Genomic DNA, 21,558 nt, shown 5'->3' on the forward strand with positions numbered 1-21,558 from the left:
TGATTAAGAGCAATTTGTTACAGAGGAAGCCCTTCATTTGCATGAAATAGGTTGACCTCAATCTGAGTTGCTGAATAATTATGTTTAACTATAAAAACTCTGTTTTGATATATACGTTTGGGACTTGGACTGCACGGGAATAGCAATGGTTAAGCTGGTGATTGATGCTGGGTGTGTGCAATTGCGCCCTGTTTTATCACTGATTCATACCCACTATTTATTATCTATCCAAATTGTACCAACTGCTAATATGACTGGAATTTTCTCTACTCTTCCCCCTTCCAACTTCTCCATCCCAGTACTTGGGGTGCAGCTTTGCTATCTGTTTCTCCTGCAGCTAATTGTAATATTTACAGATTAAAACCTTGGGAATCCCCATCACTGATATATAGGTCAAACCTAGAAGGCAATAAGGGACTAAATTGTAGATACCAGCACTTAACTTATGTCCATTAAATATTTCTGTCAAATGTGTCTGCCCTGCTGATAGAGCAACTGAGAAACTTGCAGCCCAGTCTGTCAACATCACCCTTGCAAAATTAAGAAAACACATTTTATTCCTGTAAAGAAGTCCCACTTAATCACATGTCCTTCAGAATGCTACATGGATGGAATAGTGTGGTTCCAGCAGTCTCAGCAGATGAGATACTACTCTGGAGAGGTAGCATAGCTAACAATTTATCTTGGGTCACACACTTCTTTGACCAATCAGGGCTCTGGAGAACCCGCAGTCCTTAAAAATGTGTGTGTGTGTCTGTGTGTATGTATGTATGTATGTATGTTGTGTTAGAAAGGCAAGGTTTTAGTGAAAAGGCAAGATGTATCTTACTATGTGATCTGTTTCTGTTCCAATTTCCAATTCATAGAAATGTGTGGTTGTGTTTGCAAAGGTAAGCTAGGCTTGTTGGTTTATCATACTGCATTGTGCATGAGCACTGTGCTGGTGAAATGGAAGAAACAAAACAGAAGCCTGCAATTCAGTTTGGTTTCCCCTGACATCCAAACCCAGGATTCTGCTCCTGGACAATCTTGAATTGCTAGCCAGCTGTAAACCATGGTTTGCCATTGGCTTATGAAGCCTGGCTTGTTAAGGAGCACCAAACCACAATTTCAGATTCATATGTGGCTTCCTAGTTTGTTCCTCCCACTTCCAGGGAGGTTTGTTCCTCCCACTTCCAGGGAGGAACGAAGGAAGAGCAACTGGGAACAATAAACCGCAATGAGAGGGCAACTTTAGCTTATTGTGACGTGCAGATGTGCCCAATTATTCCAATAGGGATGCCCCTTGGACTTTTCTGATTTGTTGTCAGCAAACATCTGTGGGACTTTTCAGAGCTACTGCTCATATTTATTATTATCATTAACTTCGCTCCACGATGCAATTTAGAATTATAATACAGGGCATTTATTTTAAAGTTCTAGTTTGGATGTCGGCAAAGTGATTTGGGATCAACATATCTTAAAATTAACCTTCCTGCTTGAAAAGAACAGCTAAATACATGAATACAGAGCGGATATGCACTCTTTTGTATAATGACAAAAGACTCAGAAAAAATTAAAGAAGACATATGTTAATATAGCAGGCTAGGGAGCTACTAAATTAGCCTTCAGGGGTCACAGATTGAAATAATCATATGTAAAATACAAGAGGAGGAAGCCAAACCATTAGAGTATATATTACACAGCCAGTGAACAAAAAATGAAATACCAATCATATAAGAGATCTCATTGTTATAATACTCAACAAGGAGGTCGGAATCTATTCTGCGAAATGTCAGGGAATAAAGGGCTAGCTTTTACTGAAGTGTGAGCATAATGAATAGAGGTGCAGATAAAACATGAAAGATTCTTTTGTCAGATTAAGGAATAAAAGGCTCAAGATGCACTTAGTGAGCTTTTGAAGGGATTGGAAAAGGCTACTAACACTCATCAAAAGTTAATAGAAATTAATATGCTTTAACTTATGTGTATCGTCAGCCTTTTTTCCAAGCTGAGAGTAGAAAATCATTTACCAATTGTATTATCTATACTGAAAGAAGAAATCAGAAAGTTAGAAGTTAGCTGATTCCGCTCAAAGAATTCCTGAGGCATGTTGCTGAAGGCAAAGTGTGGTATTTGATGGCATTGCAGTTGGTTTTTGTGTGCTTTTCCTCAAAAGGAAAATGGCATGGTTTATATTGGCATTCAGCTGCATATGTGACTGAAAATGTCCATCCTTGGTCATTCCAATTTCTTCATGATCTCTTTGGCTGTGTACGTGTATATACAAATACCCACCCCCCAAAAAAACCACTGGAACATCCGTTGCATCCTCTTTCTTTATTGACTGAACTTTGAGGATCTTCTGAGTGACTTTATTCATAGGAATCAAGCAGCTTTGGTTGCTAGTAAGGTTAATTAATGAAATAGAGTGCCTTTGGTAGCCATTAAATAATGTTCTCTGCTGTGCTCACTCTATAGCTAGAGCTGCCAGTGTGACTTTATTCTGGAAGTGTAAGGTGAGCTTCTTACAGGATGTGTTGATAGCAGAGTATAGGCTGGATCCATACTATGCAGCTAGTTACCATCCACGATAAGGAGAACTGCATAAATAGTGTGGTGTGCCCCCCCCCCCCGCAACCTTCCTTCAGAAGTAATTCGCATGGTTCCTGATAAACCAGGGTAGCCTGTAACTTCATGTGACACATGTTTGATGATGGTGACTCCACCAGTGTTAGTTATATACCATGGTTCAGAAACATGGACTGCTATTTAAGGAAACCCTTCTTTCCAACTCTGTTTATTTTGATATACACTAGAACTGCAACTTGCACCTGATTCACCTATGTGATTGCAGCTTGTGCAGGCAGTGGGAAAACAAACAAACAAACAAACAAACAAACAAATAAATAAATAGGGAGCAGGCGGAAAAAGCTGGAAGGGACCGTCTGAGATTTCGTGAGATCTCACAAAGGCTCCGTGAGATCTCACAACCTTCCGAGAGTCTGGTAAGCAAGATGGATGACTCAAAAAGCTCTTTCTGCACTTGGTTTTTCTGCTGTGGAAATTCTTGAATCATTTCAACAGTTTTCAGGTTTTAATCACTACTGTGGAAGTACGGAAATCAGTCTTTGGACACAGATAATATCAGGCGCCAGACTGATTGTTGTGGTAGCAGTGTTGCGTTAATGAATTCATGTTGGAGTTGGCATCGAACAATATTATTCCATTTTGAATTGTGGTAAACTTACAGGACATATAATATCCCTTCCGATAGTTTACTTCAGCATCTGTAACTGAGAGGACTTGTTCAGTGAAATGGTAGTTTGGCCTATGTGAATGGTCTTCAGGGTTGCACAATTACTTTCTTCGCCCTAATATGCTTTGAGGCTTGTTCTGACCTCGTAGTTTGAATAAACCATAGTTTTATGCATTACATTGGAATTGGTAAACTGTAGTCTGCATCTCCCTCCAAACCAGAACTACTCTTTCCCCAAATTATAGGGCTTTCTCAGGAAATCAGGGAGAGAATCCAATTGTGTGATGGAAGTGGAAGTGGAAGTGTGAGCCCATGACTTGCTGGCCAAATCTTGATTTGTTGATTATATCTGAAACTGTCTACAGTATGTAAGGAAAATAAGACCACTGGGATCAAATTGCATTCTGTTATATAGTGTGCATTAGCAGTCCACACATGAAAGGGAAGGGTATTCAGGAATGGAAAAAGGATACTGGTGAAAAAAATACCAGAGTTGTTAATTACTACATCAAGTGAACAGAAGTTCCAGGGTCATTCCTTCCACAGTGAAAAGAAACAAGGATTTACTATTTAATTGCCTCTCAGGAAGGGGAAAAATGCTAGCAAGTCCATGTTGAATTCCAGCCTTGAGCATTTTGATTTAGTGGGAACTGTGACAAAAAAGACCACATGTAACAGTGATAATTAGATATTGTGAATGCAAAGGGAACTGATGAATTTGCACAGTATTCCAGAAAGGAAGTCCAGGTTGTACACATTCATGAACCACACACACACACACACACACACATTTTAAAATTGGATTAGCTGTGGCATCTTTCAATATTATGAAATACAAGTTGTATTCTTCAGGACTGAGAACTGTTCTAATTGCTAGAAATACAGTAAATGTCCCCATCACTCTCTGGGTTTAATCTCAGCATAATTAGCTCCTTGCACAATAGAGTGCTTAATTTGAATGGCTGACAGGGCTCATTAACTTACAGAAGTGATTCCTGAGATTTTTTTGGGTGGTTAAAATTGGGATTTCCGCCTGGGAGAATTTCAGGAAGTATCACATAGTTCGTTCCAATATTTCAGAATTAAGTTTTGAACATAAAGCTAGACATTTAAAAGTTAAAGATACAGTGATGAAGCCTTCTCCTCAGTGGTAGGAGACGAGCACTACAACTTAATCAGAAATTTACGCATGGCTTCTACAAAGCCATAAGGAATTCAGACAATAAGTGATTATTTGCTTTTGCAGCCAAATAAGTCTATCTCCCAGGGATGGTGGATGCACATATTTGTGTATTGTTTATCTCTTTTCTTCAGTACATACAAGGATAGCAGAAAATTGCTTGCATCCACATGATTAATTGCATGGAACGTATCTATCTGTACGGATGACATTTTTCTGCACTTCATTCTTCACTCCTAGTGCTACTAATTTCCTTGAATCTGATTACCTATGTTGCAAAGTTTATAGGTGTGTTCTTTTGGTTGTGTTCTTTTGTGTGTGTGTGCTTTCTTTTTTGGAAAACATTATTGAAGCATTGCCATTTTGCTGCATAGTGCTATTCATCCAAGGAGTGCCCCAGCTTGAAAATAGGACTGACACATTGTTTTTAGAAGTCTCTCCCACAGTTATGAATACCAGTTTAACTTACTGCATTTTAACTTCTTTTTCAGTTAATATATAAATTCAGATGACACAATTATTTATAAATGCAGCTTGGTCCACGTAGTGGCTATGTAAGTGCCTAACAGATAAAGAGTTTGCTTCCAACTTCATAGAAGATGCAAGGGTTTAAATCATTATTGACCGGCCAGTAGTTTTAATGATAGTTTTGTATTTTTCTAATGGTGTTTTATTGTATGCACAGTGTAGTGCACTGACCTGGTATTTTATGATAAATATATACTTTAATAGACAAACAAATGAACAAACAAATGCCCCTGAACTCAGTATGTTCAGTAAAGGCCTATTGTCCCCTCTCTCCCATCCTTCATATGGTTATTTTTCTGCTAAGTGCTGAATGTTAAAATGAGCTTTGTGTTGTTGTTGTTTTAAAAAATCAACCCCACTTTCTGCCTGTTGAATTTTTTCGTTTAGGAATCCATTGGCCATGGACTTTCTATTTGTGCTGTAAGGTCTGTGCATAAAAGGTTTAGAGAAATAGTGTGCCCATTTGTTCATTGCTAGACTGACATTTCAAAGTACGACACGAAATGACTGCACATATATACCTTGTCATTTATTTGTACTGAATTTCCCATCTTCTGAGATTTCACACTGCCAGCCTGAGACGAATGGTAACAGTTTCCATTTAAATAGCCTGACACATCTTGGAGCAACTTGCCTGTTTATTTCAATTTTACATTATATATAGGCAGGTAAGGAGATGGATATTTTAGATAGTTTAAATAGTATTAGACTCCTTCAAAGAGAGAGTGCCTTTCGCATCACGGGTGTCGCAGATTGAAGCGTTTGCTTTTAGATCAGTTCACTTCCCCCCACCTCCATAAATAAGCCGATGGAGGGAAATGCAGAGATAGGGATTCAGAATTCTGGTCTTCATTGGGTGGGTCAGGACCCATTGGTGGGGCATGGACTGCCTTAAGGTGTGGGTTGCAACAACTGCACTCTCACCAAATGCTTATCCAAATGCAGGCTTGAAAACATTGGAAACAACTATCCATCTAGGACCTGTATTTACTTGCATCAATAGCCCAGCTGGTGGTAGAGCTTGCAAGTTCAATTTCTGGTTTCTGAGTGTAGGGCTTGGAATGTCCCATTGAGAAATCCTGGAGAACCTCTGGCAATCAGTGTGTAGAGAATGCTGAAAAGGCAGCTTCCTTGCCACCTGCAGTCTGAATGGGTACACACTCCACTCTACTGCCTCATTAGGGTTCATTATGTAGTACACTGCGGGATGCGGGTGGCGCTGTGGTCTAAACCACTGAGCCTTGGGCTTGCCGATCAGAAGGTTGGCAGTTCGAATCCCTGCGACGGGGTGAGCTCCTGCTGTTTGGTCCCAGCTCCTGCCAACCTAGCAGTTTGAAAGCACATCAAAGTTCAAGTAGATAAATTGGTACTGCTCCTGTGGGAAGGTAAACGGCGTTTCCATGTGCTGCTCTGGTTTCGCCAGAAGTGGCTTAGTCATGCTGGCCACATGACCTGGAAAAACTGTCTGCAGACAAATGTTGGCTTCCCTGGCCAGTAAAGTGAGATGAGCGCCGCAACCCCAGAGTCGTTCACAACTGGACATAACTGTCAGGGGTCCTTTAACTTTACCTTTATGTAGTTCAGTTCCAAACTGAAGTTCATAAAGCGCCATTCTTAAAATGTGCATAACCACATTTCAGTAAGGTGAAGCGTGTACATAGGGAACCTGCCCTCTATAGAGTCATTCAACATTTTTATTTTTAAAAAAATAGTTCATTCAACTCAGCAGCTCAGTTTGAATGTCCAAGCAAACTAAGCGTTGCTAGAACCCAAAATTCAGTTTCACATTCCACACATATTTCAGCGCGTTCTTTGAGGACTGTGGATCTAAAAAAGGGTATGCTTAAGAGTAGCTTGTGTGCTTTTCAGTCCTTGCATTTTGATAGGGCAGTGGCTCAAGTGAAGGCTGTAAGTACGATTTGCTAAGCTGGAGGTTGCTAAACTGTACTTAAGCTTTACAATCATGGTCTGGTTGTCATCCGAATTGAGCCGATGTTTCGCTTAACCATAGACGTGGAACTAATTACAAATCTTCTAATCTATCCACATCATTATAAGATGTTGGAGTAATTGAGGTTGACATACTGTAATGTCTTTTCACATCATTTCACACATTACTTGTGCAGCAACTGATATTAACTGGTGGGCTGAAGTTATGTTTGTATTTTGTGTATGGGGTGGAGACATCTCAACTTTTGATGTTTTTGTTTATTTGTCTGTAGTTGTGGAATCTTTGCCAAATTTTGACTAGCTAACACTGTCTATTTTAAAGGTCCCCTTGGTGGATTTATATATATCATCTTAGATTAGAATCTCCATACTATAGGGGGATGTGCATTAGCTGCCGAATACTGATTCAACTGGCTCAGTACTGTCTACACAGACTAGCTGTACCTTTCCAGGGTTTCATATTTTGGTAGCTCAGTCAGTAGAACATGAGACTATCTCAGGGTGGTGGGTTCAAGCCCCATAGAATCATAGAGTTGTAGAGTTGGAAGGGACCACAAGGATCTTCTAGTCCCACCTCCTCTAATGCAGGAATCTTTTCCCCAAACCCACGACCACGGCTCAAATCCATGACCCATGAGATTAAGATTCTCATGTTCTACCAACTAAGCTAGTTTGGGGAAAAGATTCCTGCATTGCAGGGGGTTGAACTAGATGATCCTCCAGGTCCCTTTCAACTCAACAAGTATATGATTCTTTATAGGAGTCTTTCCAAGTACAGTGATACCTTGGTTCTCAAACTTAATCCGTTCTGGAAGTCCGTTCCAAAACAAAGGCATGCTTTCCCATAGAAAGTAATGCAAAATGGATTAATCCGTTCCAGACTTTTAAAAACAACCCCTAAAACAGCAATTTAACTATCTAACGAGACCAATGATCCATAAAATGAAAGCAATAATTGATGTACTGTACTATAAAATAAATAAGACAGTATTGTAGATGATAAAAATTAAAATTGTTATTTTTTCTTACCTACACTGATGATAGTCATTGTTAGGATGGGGGGCTTTTATCCATTTCCGCAGTCACTCACTCACTCACTCACTCAATCAATCAATCAGTAGCTGAACTGGGTTCCACACAGTCACAAAAACAAATTAACCAAAAAAGCCTTGAAAACAAAAACACAAATAAATAGCAAAAACAAAAGCGCCAAACTTAATCCATTCCAGAAGTCTGTTTGACGTCCGAAATGTTTGAAAACTGAGGCGCAGCTTCTGATTGGTGCAGGTGCCCCAAAAACCATAGCCCTTAGCCGCATTGGATGTTTGGCTTCCAAAAAATGTTTGAAAACAGGAGCACTTACTTTTCGGCGTTTGATTACCAAGGCGTTTGAGAACCAAGGTTCCACTATACTATGCTGACATGAGACCTTCTGCATTCAGAGCATGTAGTAATGCCTCCTTGATTGACATTTATTTGTGTTTTCATACCCGTCCATGCCTTTGTTTTGTTTTTTCAGTATTTGTGAATACATCTCTCTTATGCAGAGACCTCGTCCCTGATTTGTTCCGTTTGATGTTGGGAAACCAACTAGACCACCTAGAAGTACCTGTCCTTTCAAAAATCGCTTTGCATGAGCATGCTGCTGAGCAGATCCTTGCTATGCCCCAGTGTATTTCTTCCAGATTCATCTGCATCCTTTCATTTCAGCAATTCATGCTAATCTGCAATATGAAAAAGCAATGCCTCAGAAGCAACACAGACATGCCTTGCTTTCAGCAGAGGCACATTAAAGTGATGGGGAAGCATATGTACCTTTAGAAAACGATTAGAGATGAGGAAATAAGGAGTCTGTATTTAGCAGCATACTCACTACAGTAAAGTGCCATAGAAACGCCTCAGAGCATCAGTGCTGCCCAGTTTTAGCACGGATTTCAACCACCACAGTTCCCAATAAGGGCGGTTGGGGGAGGGGGAGATAGTGGAGTAAAATTATTCACCGTGGAATAGGTTTCAGTGTGAGGAGGTGGGATAGTGTAAACTAGCTCTTGCTTCACTTCCTCCTCCTCCTCCATGCTATAAGACTGAATGTTCCCGTACTGTTGTGATTCACACCTACTTCCGCTTTGCAATTGCCGTTCTCTGCTGGAGGCAGCGTGCATTCGCACTATCGTTCTCTGTGGTGTGAAGACGGAGGATAATTTAACATGCTTGCCTCCTCCTTGAGTCACGTCCAACGAAACTGCAGGTTTAGCATCCTGCTGGCTTTGGTAAGAAGCTGAGGAGGCACGGCTGGTTTTTCTCTGAAGATTACTTTCCCTCCTTTTGGCTGGCAGAACCAAAGTGGACAAGAGCAGAATATAGGTTAGCTTACATGCTAGGTTAGCATGTGTGTCAGGTTAGTTTGAAGCCAGTTCCATCATCACATTCCTCCACTGTGGAGTAATACTCATGGATAGCACTGTGTCTCGTGGGTTGATTTCTGTTTGCTTCTTCTAGTTGAGATTCAAGGCCCATAGCGGGAAGTGCAGATGCACAACTCCTCTCCTAATTTCCTGCAGGGATGCACTTTATCTAGCAGCCAGAAAGAGCTGCACATTAACTTTGCTCTCCACTTGGTTTCTCTGAAGTGATGCCAGGAATCTAGCTATGCAGTTTAATTATGGTGTCAACCTTGCCATGTAAAAGGGAAGATATGATCCCATCCTTCTGCTAGAACACGGCAGTCCTGAGTGAATAAGGTCCTGCTGTTTCAGGCGCTAAGGACTAGATTCAGACCTCATTACATTTGAATCTAATGAAGTTGGTACATTTCAACCTTACTGTGTTGCTAGCACTATATGCCCTTTAAATCAGGGGTGGAGAACCTGTGGCCCTCCGGAAATTGCTGGACTACATCTCCCATCCTTCCTGACCATTGCCTTTTCTGGCTGGAGCTCATAGGAGTTAGAGGAATCCAACAACGTTTGGAGGGCCAAAGGTTCTCCATCCCTTCTTGGTATAGGTATAAGTAACTAACTAAGCTAAGGGACCATCAGTACAAGGGGTCATGTGTGCCATCACAGTTGAACACAACTCCATTGACTTGTGTGGGAAGGGAGAAGGATATGAAATCATGGAAATGAATGAGTAGAGGAAGGGTCTCCTTGCTTCTGCCTTGCCATCCATGATTCATCTGCTGCTTCTCTCTCCTACAGCATCCAGCCTACATTGTTCCTGCTGGTTCACCAGTTTCCACCACTTTGTTCTAACTTTGTTCTTCCCTTCTTCCTCCTGGCTCTGTGTCTCCTGCATCAAATGACCCAGGAGCCCTTCAGATGACATTGGACTACAACCCCCACCACCCCTGATCCTTGGCTATTCTCCCTTGGACTGAGGAGAACTGTAGTACAACATTATCTGGATGTTGGATACCTCTGCTCTGAATATTTCAAATATTATGAGTTCAATTTTGTCCGTGCAGGGATGTGATTTTTTGATTTTTTTAAAATGAAATGTTATCCCAGCTGTACTGATACTACTAACAGTGCAGTTCATGTGATGTCAATTCAGGAGTTCCCAGAAAATTTCAAGTGCTCTCTGAATCGTAAGAGCTAATTAATAGTTCCAATTTTCTGTTTAAACACCTAGAAACATGCTGTTATTTTTTATTATTCGTTGTTTTTTGTTTTTAAATTGAGTTGTCAAATGCCAAGTTGATGTGAAGTTATTTGAGAAACTGGGTAAATCCAAGATTTACTGTGGCCTAATTACCAGGGGTCTGTGTAGAAAAGATTATGCATGCATTATGAGGCGTACATCTCTGGATACTGTGGTATTGCCTTGGCTATGTGCCACAATCGTCCAAAAGGGATTACATTTACTTGCCATTCATTCAGGCCTTGCAACAAGATTTATGTAAGGGTTGGAGCTTATTTGTGGTGTGAGGGAAAGAAGCTAATTGAGAAAAATACTGATCTTGTTGATGATACAAAACCTTAAAATATTTAGATTTAGTGTTGTGTACCATCCAGTGAGTAGCAGAGGAAGTTTGCTTCTTCACAATAATCATTTAGAGGAGCATTGAGTGTTTATTTAGTGCACATTTAGATATTTTGAGAGGTCTTTGGGTACTATGCACCTCAGCCCAGGATAGAGGACCAATGTATGCCTTTGCACATGCCCTCCTCTCTTCCAGTAAGCATTCCTTTGAAGTTGGCATTACCTACCGCAATGGTTAACCAGGTTGAAGAAAGACAAAACACCCAACTTCCTGTTTGCTGTATCTTCAGATTTGTTTGCTGAACTTCATAGCTGGGAGGGGATTTGAACCTGAGTCTCCCCAGCCCTAGATGGATGACTAGTTAAAGTTACAGAAGAGCATTAGTTCAGGTTTTGTAAATGGCAAGGGTGCTTTTCTTTATAACAAAGTATCGAATTAAGTGAAGCCATGCTCAGAAGACCTGCTTCCCCTTCCTGCTCTTGGGGAAAGACCGAAGTGTTGAAATGCAAGATACTTAAATTCCAAAGCCACTGGAAATCGCGTTTACATTCACCGAGAATCTTATCTTCACCACCTTTAGGGCCAGAAATGTTTGAAAATGAAAGCCACATTCCCCAGGAGGAGAAAGGGAGAAGGGTTCACTTAAGAGAGAGGCAACATTTTTCTGTTGAAAATAGGTTCCTTTAACATAATCTTCGCTATCTCACTTCTTATTAATGCTGGTCCTGCTAGTTCTTTTTGTTAGCAACAGGTTTCTTTCCTGATTGATTAAAAAAAGCACACATATACACATTTTTGGGCAACCTGTTTATCGAGCATTGACATGGTTGCACCGTGTTCCTACATCTTTCCATTAATCAATCATCCATCCCAAACTTTTCAGTGCATTTCCCCATCACTTCCTAACCACAAGAACTCCATTCCGTCTCCCTCAAGTGGATTTGTTGTATCCAGGTCAGAGCATAGGCAGCTGTCAGGGACTGGACAGAGGAGGAATGGTGGAGACCACCTCCCCAGCCTGAATCATCCAGAGAAGAGGAAGACAGCATAGATTTACAACAGTGGTTTGCGAGAGGTCACAGCTCAGAGGTAGGTGAGGGACAAAGTTGGGAAGTAATTGGGAGAGGAAGAGCTGGCAGAACTGGAGCAGCTGGCTGACATGTTGTCACTAGAAAGCATTCCAAACACCCCTCTACTGGAAAGTAGGAGAGCAAAGGGCTCGGATACAAATGGCCCTAAGTGGCCACCGTAAGGTGGGTAGTGCTGGTGACGATTGAGGAGAGAAGGGGGGGGGTGGAGGTTAATTGAAGCAATGCTGTTACTCCAAGTGGATGCATTTCTGCCCCTCTCTCTGTGAAGATTGACTAAAAGACATTGGTAAGAACTTCCCTTGTTGATCTATTCCTGGCAGCCTACCATGGGGAGGGGGGTCGGATTCCCTAATGCCTGACAACAGCTACCTTATACTATATTTTCCTGGACATTTCAGTGATTTCTGCCTGGGCACTGTTTCCAATGGCCGGACATACGGCAACCCATGTCGTCAGTGTTTTTGGTGATTTTGCAAATCTGTCCAGTTTTTCACTTTTTGAAATATGGGGTCCCTACCTTATACACAGACATTGGTCCATCTTGCTCAGTGGCTGGTAGAAGCTCTCCAGGATTTCAGACAGGAGTCTCTGCCAACTCTCCCTGAAGATGCCAGTGGGGACTGAACCTCTGCTTGCAAGGCAGAGATGCTCTGCACTGAGCTATGGCCCTTCCCATTGAATTCACTTTAATTGAACAACCGATATCTGTTTGAATCCCTCCAGCTGAATACCTGGAGATTCCAGAGGCAATCTTGGCGTTTTACAGCCAGTTCTCTTTACATTGAAGAAGTGGTAGGGCTCAGCAATCCAGCCCTGTGTTGCGTTGCTGCACTACTCATCTTGGAGACTGCTGTTTGCGCTTTCTGAAACTTCATAATAGCAAAGGGGTAGGCGCAGGGTCAATAAATCCGGGGCTGCTGAAGTTGCATCACTTGGGGACAGTTTAAAACAAGGTTGAACTTCAAATATACCAAAGGGAATGGTCCCCTGACGGAAATGCACAAAAGCAAGTGACCTGTCAGAGCTATTCTGCCTCTGGCTAATGCAAAAAAACCGTGGGATGGCTGAGGCTATCCATCTCTAGCTTCCATCTCTAGGCTCATCTCCATTTAAATAAGACATTATGTTTCTCTGTGATGATAGCAAAGTGGTGGGGAAGTGAGAAAAATGTTTTGCTAGGTAGGCAGTAGATTGTTTTAAATTGGAACAGGCTCATAAGAGCTGCAAATAGAAAGCACAGACCAGGCACAGAACATCCGGCAAATGGATTTATATAATCGTGGTACCTGATACTAATACCCAAAATTCAATTAGGAGCTTTGAAAATTAAAATGATCACATTGCCGCATTGAAGAATGTTCTCCAGAAATGTAACCCACCACATATAAAATATTGGGCTGCTCCGCTATATTTACATTATAAAGGTGAGCCTGAAACACACTCTTAGTCCAATTATTTGCAGCTCTTTGACCTGAGACTGTGCATTTGGTTTCGCAAACCTTCAGTGGGAGAATTCATTAGAGCTGCACTTTAGAATTACACGAGAGAGAATGTTATTAATTCTCTGTGAAATACGACTTTACATGGAGAAAAAAAATTCTTTTCTCTGCTTTGTGCCCACATGGAAACACTTAACTTCATAGGAGCAATTTTTATATCATCCCATGTGCTTGGAAATGACCTTATGGGTTAATGTTGGCTAATAGCAGACAGAAGGTGTAACAGGGTAATTAAAAGTAAAATTTGATGTGTTCAAAAACTATGCTCCCAGTTTCCTAACACAGGAATGTAACAGATGTTATTACAGCATCCAGACTGTTATCTTGATAGGTGACACGTCATTATCAACAACTGTTGATGAAGTTGCTTACTCAGTGCCCTGGGGACATGCTGCGGTAGAGGTGAAGAAGCTCTAATTGGGACACACTTGCATCTCTCTGTGTTAAAATCTGTTTTTTAAAAAGAGCCCTTATCTGGGTTATTGGAACTAGTGTATTTTGGGAAAGTGAATAGTTTTCCACTCACCGAAATCTTCAGTGTTAGAAAATATTATGTAGTGATAGCTGCTCTAGGCAAGCTTGGCAAAGAATCAAATCCCGCACCCCCACCCCCCACCCCCAGTGAGACATTGTGTTTGTTCACAAGTTGAACTAAACGTGAGAAATATTCACATGGTTTCCTTCCTCATGTGTTTATTCCTCTTTCAGCCACTAAATTTATGACCCGATCCTAAACATCTGTACCATGTTCGTGCTATCAAAATATTATCCCTGCTAGGTTGATGATTAACATCATGGTTTGTGAGGCTCCACTGATGGAGAGGAACAGCCAATATTTTAAGGAAACATTTTCCAGTAAAAATAATCGAATTGGGTATTTATTCACTTAGTAAAACTGTTTATTGCCCTTCAACATAAGCTACAATGCTGGCATATATTCAAGGGCATACCTAGGGGTTGGCCAACTCCAAGAGCATAGGCTCAAGAGGGTGCAAAAATAATGCCTCTTCACTCTGGCTTGGAGTGGCTAGGAGCCCACAGATAAATTCTCTGGGCCATTTCTCCACTGCTCTGGGCACCTTGGCAAAGGAATCCAATCCCTGGCATCGACTGTTGCTACAGTCTTGCTGTGGGCCAGCAGCGCTATTACAAGTGTGAGCTGAGGGATGAAAGCTGGAGAGAGCTGGTGAGAGTTGCAGGACCAGGGGAGGGAGGGAGGCGGAAAGGCAGGTAGATGATGGAGATGATGATGATGATGGAGGAGGAGGAGGAGGAGAGGCGGAGCAGAAGAGACCCGACCCCAATGGCCGTGAAGGAAGTCACTGGCCGAGTGTGAAAGGCAATGAAGAGCTTGTGTGTGTGTTTCTGGTCCATGGTTTCTCCTGGCTTTGCAGGTGCCAATACATCTCCTTGCCAAGGCACAATGGACTGGGTTGGGGGGCGGCGGCACTGATACAGCTCCTTGTGAATGGCACAAGAGTGTCTAGGTATGCCTCTGTGTAGACACACACACACACACACACACACACACACACTTTTGTGTTTGCATGTACTTGTCAGTCCAGATTAATTCCCTTTGAAGTCAGTAGGACTTGGGTTACTCACAGCTAAGCCTCATTCCATTACTTTCATCTCATTACTTGCGAATAACAATTGCTGGACTCTGGCTATAATATATACAGTGGTGCCCCGCAAGACGAATGCCTCAGAAGATGAAAAACTTGCAAGACGAAAGAGTTTTTCATTTTCTGAGCTGCTTCGCAAGACGGATTTCCCTATGGGCTTGCTTCGCAAGACGAAACGTCTTGCGCCTTTTTTTTTTTTTAAAAACCGCCAATGCATTCCTATGGGAAACCGTCAATACACATTGGTGCTTCGCAAGACGAAAAAACTCGTAGAACGAAAAAACTCGCAGAACGAATTAATTTCGTCTTGTGGGGCACCATTGTATATTATTTCCTCTTACAGGTATAGCCTGTGATATAGCATGACCATTTGTGTGCATGCAAAACAAGTATCCCCTCCCCCATTTTGACAACAGTGCACTGTTCTGGCACACATGACTGATCTACCTATGCAGAACTGACCTATGTGCTTCACTGGACAGTGGTGGACCTTGGCCTCTCAAATTTCAGTGGCACCCTGTGTGACACCAAACTCCGGTGCCCCCTGCCCCTCGCCTTCCGTTGGATGTCACAGTTGAGGTGCCCCAGAAGCTTCATGCCTGGTGCAGCCACACAGGTCGTGTTCCCTTAGATCCGTCTTTGAACTGGATTATGGCTCATAGCAGATCATGGTGCATCACTGCAGCCTCCCCGAGGTTTTCTATATTCTATATAGTATTTCACCTCAATTATAACTTAATCCAAGGCAAACCTACTTCAGTCTACTGAGCGTGTTGAATATACTTTATTTAAGCAGTTGAATTCGCTTTGATGGAAATTCTACATAGCCTGCTGCTGGCAGAAAAAATAATGGTTAGTAATTTTTCTTTTCGTTTTAAATGTTACATTTCTTGTCAAGTTCAATTTGTGCCTCGTGGCAAGTCCTCGGCGGAGCAGTTGAGATAGTTGGATGCAGAGGCCATCCAGGGAAGTCCTTAGGAGAAAAATGATATACTCTTGTGATTAATGAAACGGGTCTTGTTCCTCCTGCTTTTAATCACATAAAATGCAGTGTGTGTCGTCAGCGGTTCACATTTTGTAGAGTGTATCATGATGTTGAACTTTCCTTATGTCGATTGTGGATTTTTGCTTGGTTAGGACATTTAGGAAAGTAATATACTGCATGGCTCTTCACTATAAATTCAAATAAACCTTCATTTGAGCAATTTGGGGATAGAGATAAAGACATATTGAGGAGTAGAGCTGTGTTACACACTTAAGAATTGTGCCCAGATGCCTTCGAAGTAAGGTTTCATTTAAAGTAAGAAAATCCCAGGAAACCCTAGTGTTTAAAGTTGCAATTAGGGTGAAGGGGCAATATATCTAAATCCCCATGGATGCTGCATAATCCTGTTCTAGGGTCCTATGCTTAGAAATAAAATTCAGACACACCTTTTGTGAATCCATTGCGGAAGACAGAAGGTTAGCCTTTTTTTAAAAAACAAACACGTGTTCTTATTTTTATTCAGACAAAGTCCAAGCGGTAACAATAGCAATTGTGTAGGAGAGTATGGACTTGATAGTCCTGCCTCATGGTGTTCTTTTGGAATAAATCCTCCTTTGGGGGCACAGGAAAATATGCATATGCACATAGGAAATGGGATAGTGACGTATATTCCTCAATAAATTTGAAAACTTCATTTCAAATTACTTACGATAAAGAACTACTTATGAAAACAAATGTTCAAATGTTTTTATTTATTTATTTACTAAATTGGTATCGCGTAGATCCATAGATCTCAGGGTGGTTCACAGCACAAACAAAAGTTGTTTGCAACAAACTCTAAACTAAAAGCAGAGCAAATGTCTGAAAACCCAGCAACGCCTAACACTTGACTAATAAGGCCCAAAGTGCAGTCTTCAAAACTTTCAAATTTATAATGTGGTGTTTAAATGGTAGTCATTTGACCAGACATCTGTATATGCAGTTGTGCATGATCATGAGCAAATAATACAGATTGTTTTGTATTGCAATTTCTATCAAGTGCAAAAAACCACATGCCACCCCAAATGCTGGCAGGCTTTAATGGCCACTATCCGGTCTATGATTCTGTAGCGCTTCTTGCCCCTGAATTTCAAGGGCCTTGTTAAAAGCAGCTCCTCTTCTGATCATCAGGGGAGTAATGATCCCATAATTCAGAACTCTATTACCTGTATTTCACAACAAGAGACCCTCCCTTGACCTCCCTATATCCTGTGTGCATCTTCAAAGGCAGGGATGCTGTTGAAACATAGCTAGCAGGATGGAACACAAGTGCCCTGATTATGCTATTGAAAATGGGACAAATGTTGTGGGTGAGGAGAGATGGGGATGCTTCTATCTTCATAGGATAGTAATTTTGTTCAGGCTATGCAGCCCTTCAGAGAGAATAGGAATCCCATTTTTGTACAAAGGGAGTTCTTTCCCTTACCATCCGCCCCAATAATCTTGAAAGATCTCAAGATGGAACTTAGCGCTTCGTATTTCCACCTAACCAAAAGTGTGACCAGCAAACAGTTTTCTCTTGTCCTAGTTCTCTGATGCTCAGAACAGGCTGTTAAAACTCACTAACAGGAAATCATTGAATTCCAGTTTTTCCTTTATAGTTTTCCATATCCGTCACTCTGAACGATGCCAATTCCTGGCAGAATACCTTTAAACTTGTCAGGTTAAAGTGATGAATCTTGCTCGTGTCTTTTGGCAGTGAGGCCGGCTTCTGTAAATAGCTGTTCTGACATCTGCTTGAGGTTCTCTTTGCCTGCAGTTCAGGAGTATCCAGCAAACATAGGAGCAGTTGCAGCTGGAGAGCTTTCCATCTGCTTTGTCACCGCTTCTGTGATCGCCGTTGCCCTTCAGCTAGCTGAAACCTCTAGGCCGCTGGTGCTTTCCAGACTTGAATACAGGTTGCCAAAACCCTCTCCTTCAACTAAGCTCATGGTAGTATAACTTGTAAGATTTATCTATCCAAGGGGTAGCCAATTTCCAGATGTTGCTGGTGTTCAGCTCCCGTCCTCCCTGACTATCAGCCATGCTGGCTGGGGCTGATGGAAGTTATAGAGTCCAACATCCAGTGGCGTCGCAACGGGGGTGCGGGGGGTGCGGTGTGCCCCAGGTGCCATGTCTGGGGGGGGGGTGACAAGAAGGAACCCTGCGGGGGCTCACGCTTCCACGGTGGCTCGAGCAGCCATCACGCCACCGCAGCCGCATGTGGAGGATCCTCCATTTGTGGCTGCAGCCACAAGCAGAGAATCCCGGCACCGGCGGCAAACCGCTATGTACAGCGCATGTGCGGCATCACACACATGCACTGTATGTAACGAGACCGCACATGCACTGTACATAGCGGTTTGTTGCTGGCGCTGCTCAAGCGCCGTACAGACAGCAGTGGGATTCCTCCCATCGCCGCTACAGCCACATGTAGAGGATCCCAGCGCCACTGGCAAACCACTATGTGCAGCACATGTGCAGTGTTGCTATGTACGTCGCATGCGTCGTACATAGCGACGCTGCACATGCAGCCTACATAGCAATGCCCTGCCCCGGGTGTCACAACGCCTTCGTTCGCCCCTGCCAACATCATCTGGGTTGCATTACATCGACTACCTCTGATTTAATGGGTGTAAGCAACCACTGAGATCTAACTGTTTTAAGATGTTTGTGTTTTGCTTTTGCTAAGAAGCCATTGGCTGGGACTGGGAAAAGGTGGGTGGTCTCTTTTTGCTTCCTTGGGGACAGTATGTAAACCTACTGGCCAACTCACATTTTTGTTTTTTGTTTGCTTTGTTGTTCATATTTACCGTCTATTGTTTTATGAGCCTGTGAGTGAAAGCAAATTACCGCATTTTTCGCTCCATAGGACACACTTTTTCCCTCTTAAAAACTAAGGGGGAAAGTCTGTGCATCCTATGGAGCGAATGCAGGGGAGGTGCAGGCAGGAAAAGCCCCCAAGAACCGCACACAAGCTTCGCGCTGCTCTTGCGGGCTTTTCCCCAGGAGGGAGAAGGGACTGACGTGGCCAGTCAGTCCCTTCTCCCTCCTCATAGAAAAGCCTGCAGGAGCCGGGCGCTCCTTAAAGGATGCACGGCTCCTATGGGCTTTTGCGGGAGGTGGGGGAATTGCCATAGCCGCGTGCAGCCTCTCCAGCCGGGGGAGGCTGCGCAAGGCTAAAGAAGCCAAGGCAGCGAGCGCGATCCATTCCGCTCGCTGCCTTGGCTTCTTCTTTAGCCTTGCGCAAAAAATACGGTAGTGTCAGAGTTGTTTTAATAGGGAGTGGCGTTCTGTTTTTAAACATGGCCACACTAATGAGCTTTCATCATATATTGCAAACAGCTGCCTAGTATCAGACCCTGACCCTAGGTTTAAGATGAAGGGGAAATGATAAAACTGAAGGAAAGTAGCAGAAATAGCACCTCACTGGAAGAGTAAATTGGGACTGTCCCAGAGAAGATGGCTCAATAGGAACTGGTGTGTAGCACTATCCGAAATATTCCCTTACTGTAACAGAGTGCTCCATGGCACTTCAAAGCTGGATCACTTTGAATATGTTTGAGTCCCGTTCATATCTTATTTCAACAGTAAGTCAAGTCCTCCGTCCCATGAGACATATAGTGCTTCTTTAGTTAGTCTTCCTTTTCATGACACAGTTCAGAAATTAGCCCTGAGCACAAATCAGATATAGAGCAAATAAGAATCAATTATGTTTTATGAGGTTAAATGGACCATAATGGAAAGTCTGTTGATAATGGCACGTATTTATTCTCATTAATCTACATAAAAATGAACGATGCTGATGTAAAAATAATGTTAGCTGTATTGATGTGACTTGAATCCTCAAATCCCAGTTGTAGACCAGGGCATGAAATTCTGTCTGCTTATCCTTTTTTGGTGGGATGAAGAACTGAACTGGCGTAAGCAAGGAAATGTAAAAGCATGTTTCAGAAATTCCCTTTGTCATGAGTTCTAGCAAGCACGTTGATATTTACAAAGCAGAAAGACTAAAAGAAACCACAGATTAACAAGCTGCAGTTGATAGAAATATCTACTTCAAAGCAGATTGCTTTGTACACCAGCATGCCTTAGATATTGTTTGTAATTTGCTATGAAAGTCCTTGGAACAGCAATAAATTGTAATAAAGAAAAATTAATAAATGTTAGAATGCCCACTCCACAGCAATAAGGATCAGGGCTTTTCGTGTGGCTCCCTCTGTTCTGTGGAATAGCATTCTTGTTGAGATATGACAAGAACCTGCACTCTCCCAAAAGCAATCAAATGCATTTTTATTTGGACAGGCTTTCCCAGCTGGAGAAGTAGGTCTTTGCTATGTCTGTTTTGTATGATTTTTGCATGGTTTTTAATGTACTTTCTGTTTCTGTGTTTAACTAGGTTTTTTTAATTGTTGATCACCTTGACATAATTGTATGTTGGTTGTTGATATCTGTCTACCCCTCCCCTAACACCACATACACCTTGATGATTATATAGAAGGTGATTAGTAAGAATAAGAATACCTGATCCTTTTAACTGGTGATTCCAGTGAATGAAACTACCACCTTCCTGTACTCTGACACTGAGCTATGGATATTCCTTCTTTGCTAGATGAAGACATTTTCAAGGATGGTTATTTTTATAATATAACAAGGGGCAGAAAAAGGCAGAATTTTCAAACCGGCGGTGCGCTAACTGCTTTCTTGGTAATGATTTTATTTAAGCATAATTGTGGCTACAGTAGAAGCAATTATAAATATTTAATTTTCTTTGTTTAAAACAATATTCATCTGAGAGGCAATTGACGTGCTGTACACAGTTTTTGCTAGCTTTTGGTTTTTAAATTAAAATTTAATTATGAATTAATGTACCGCAGTGGATGGCATATTTTAGAATTAGGTTTTGCTTACTGGTCTGAAGTTACATAGCTTCCTTACAGTAGAGTCCTGCACATGTCTGTTCAGAAGTAAAGTCCCATTGAGTTCAGGTCGGCTTCTTGCCAGGTAAGTGAGCATAGGAGAGCATCTTTAAGCTCACAGATCATGTATCCACTTAATGTTAAACTAGTTAAGGTCTTGTAAGTATAAGGGGTCATGATGAGAGTAATCTTACATCTCTCCATGGTGCTGCACTCCTGTATACATAGGTTGAAATAAATGTAATTCTTCAATCCTAATAATAGAACGGAATCACGCTGTGCTGTTTCAGCTGCCTTTTCTGATGCAGTTTTCTGATACCACCTGGACAGACTCCAGGGTTAAAGTGGAACAGTGGCAAACTCTTGTTCTGTAGGGCCTCTCCTATCCCTCTCCACAACCTCGCAACCAAGGTTTGTCTTCAAGTTTACAGCTTGTTGGGTTTTGTTTTTTTGTTTTTTTGTCCTGGAGAGCTAAGCCATGAGCCCAGGTTTGGATGACAGGCTAAGACAAACTGGCAACAGCAAAATGACCGGGGAGAAGTG

At 42.0% G+C, this 21,558-nt stretch overlaps 1 protein-coding gene across 5 annotated transcripts in view; it reads left to right on the forward strand.

Annotated features, from left to right (window-relative positions):
* Nucleotides 1-21,558, forward strand: part of PTPRG (protein tyrosine phosphatase receptor type G) — a 518,906-nt gene that overhangs the window by 189,206 nt on the left and 308,142 nt on the right. The window lies entirely within an intron of this gene.

The sequence above is a fragment of the Podarcis tiliguerta genome, assembly GCF_965153285.1.
Source record: "Podarcis tiliguerta genome assembly, chromosome: 2".
Taxonomy (NCBI): Eukaryota; Metazoa; Chordata; class Lepidosauria; order Squamata; family Lacertidae; genus Podarcis; species Podarcis tiliguerta.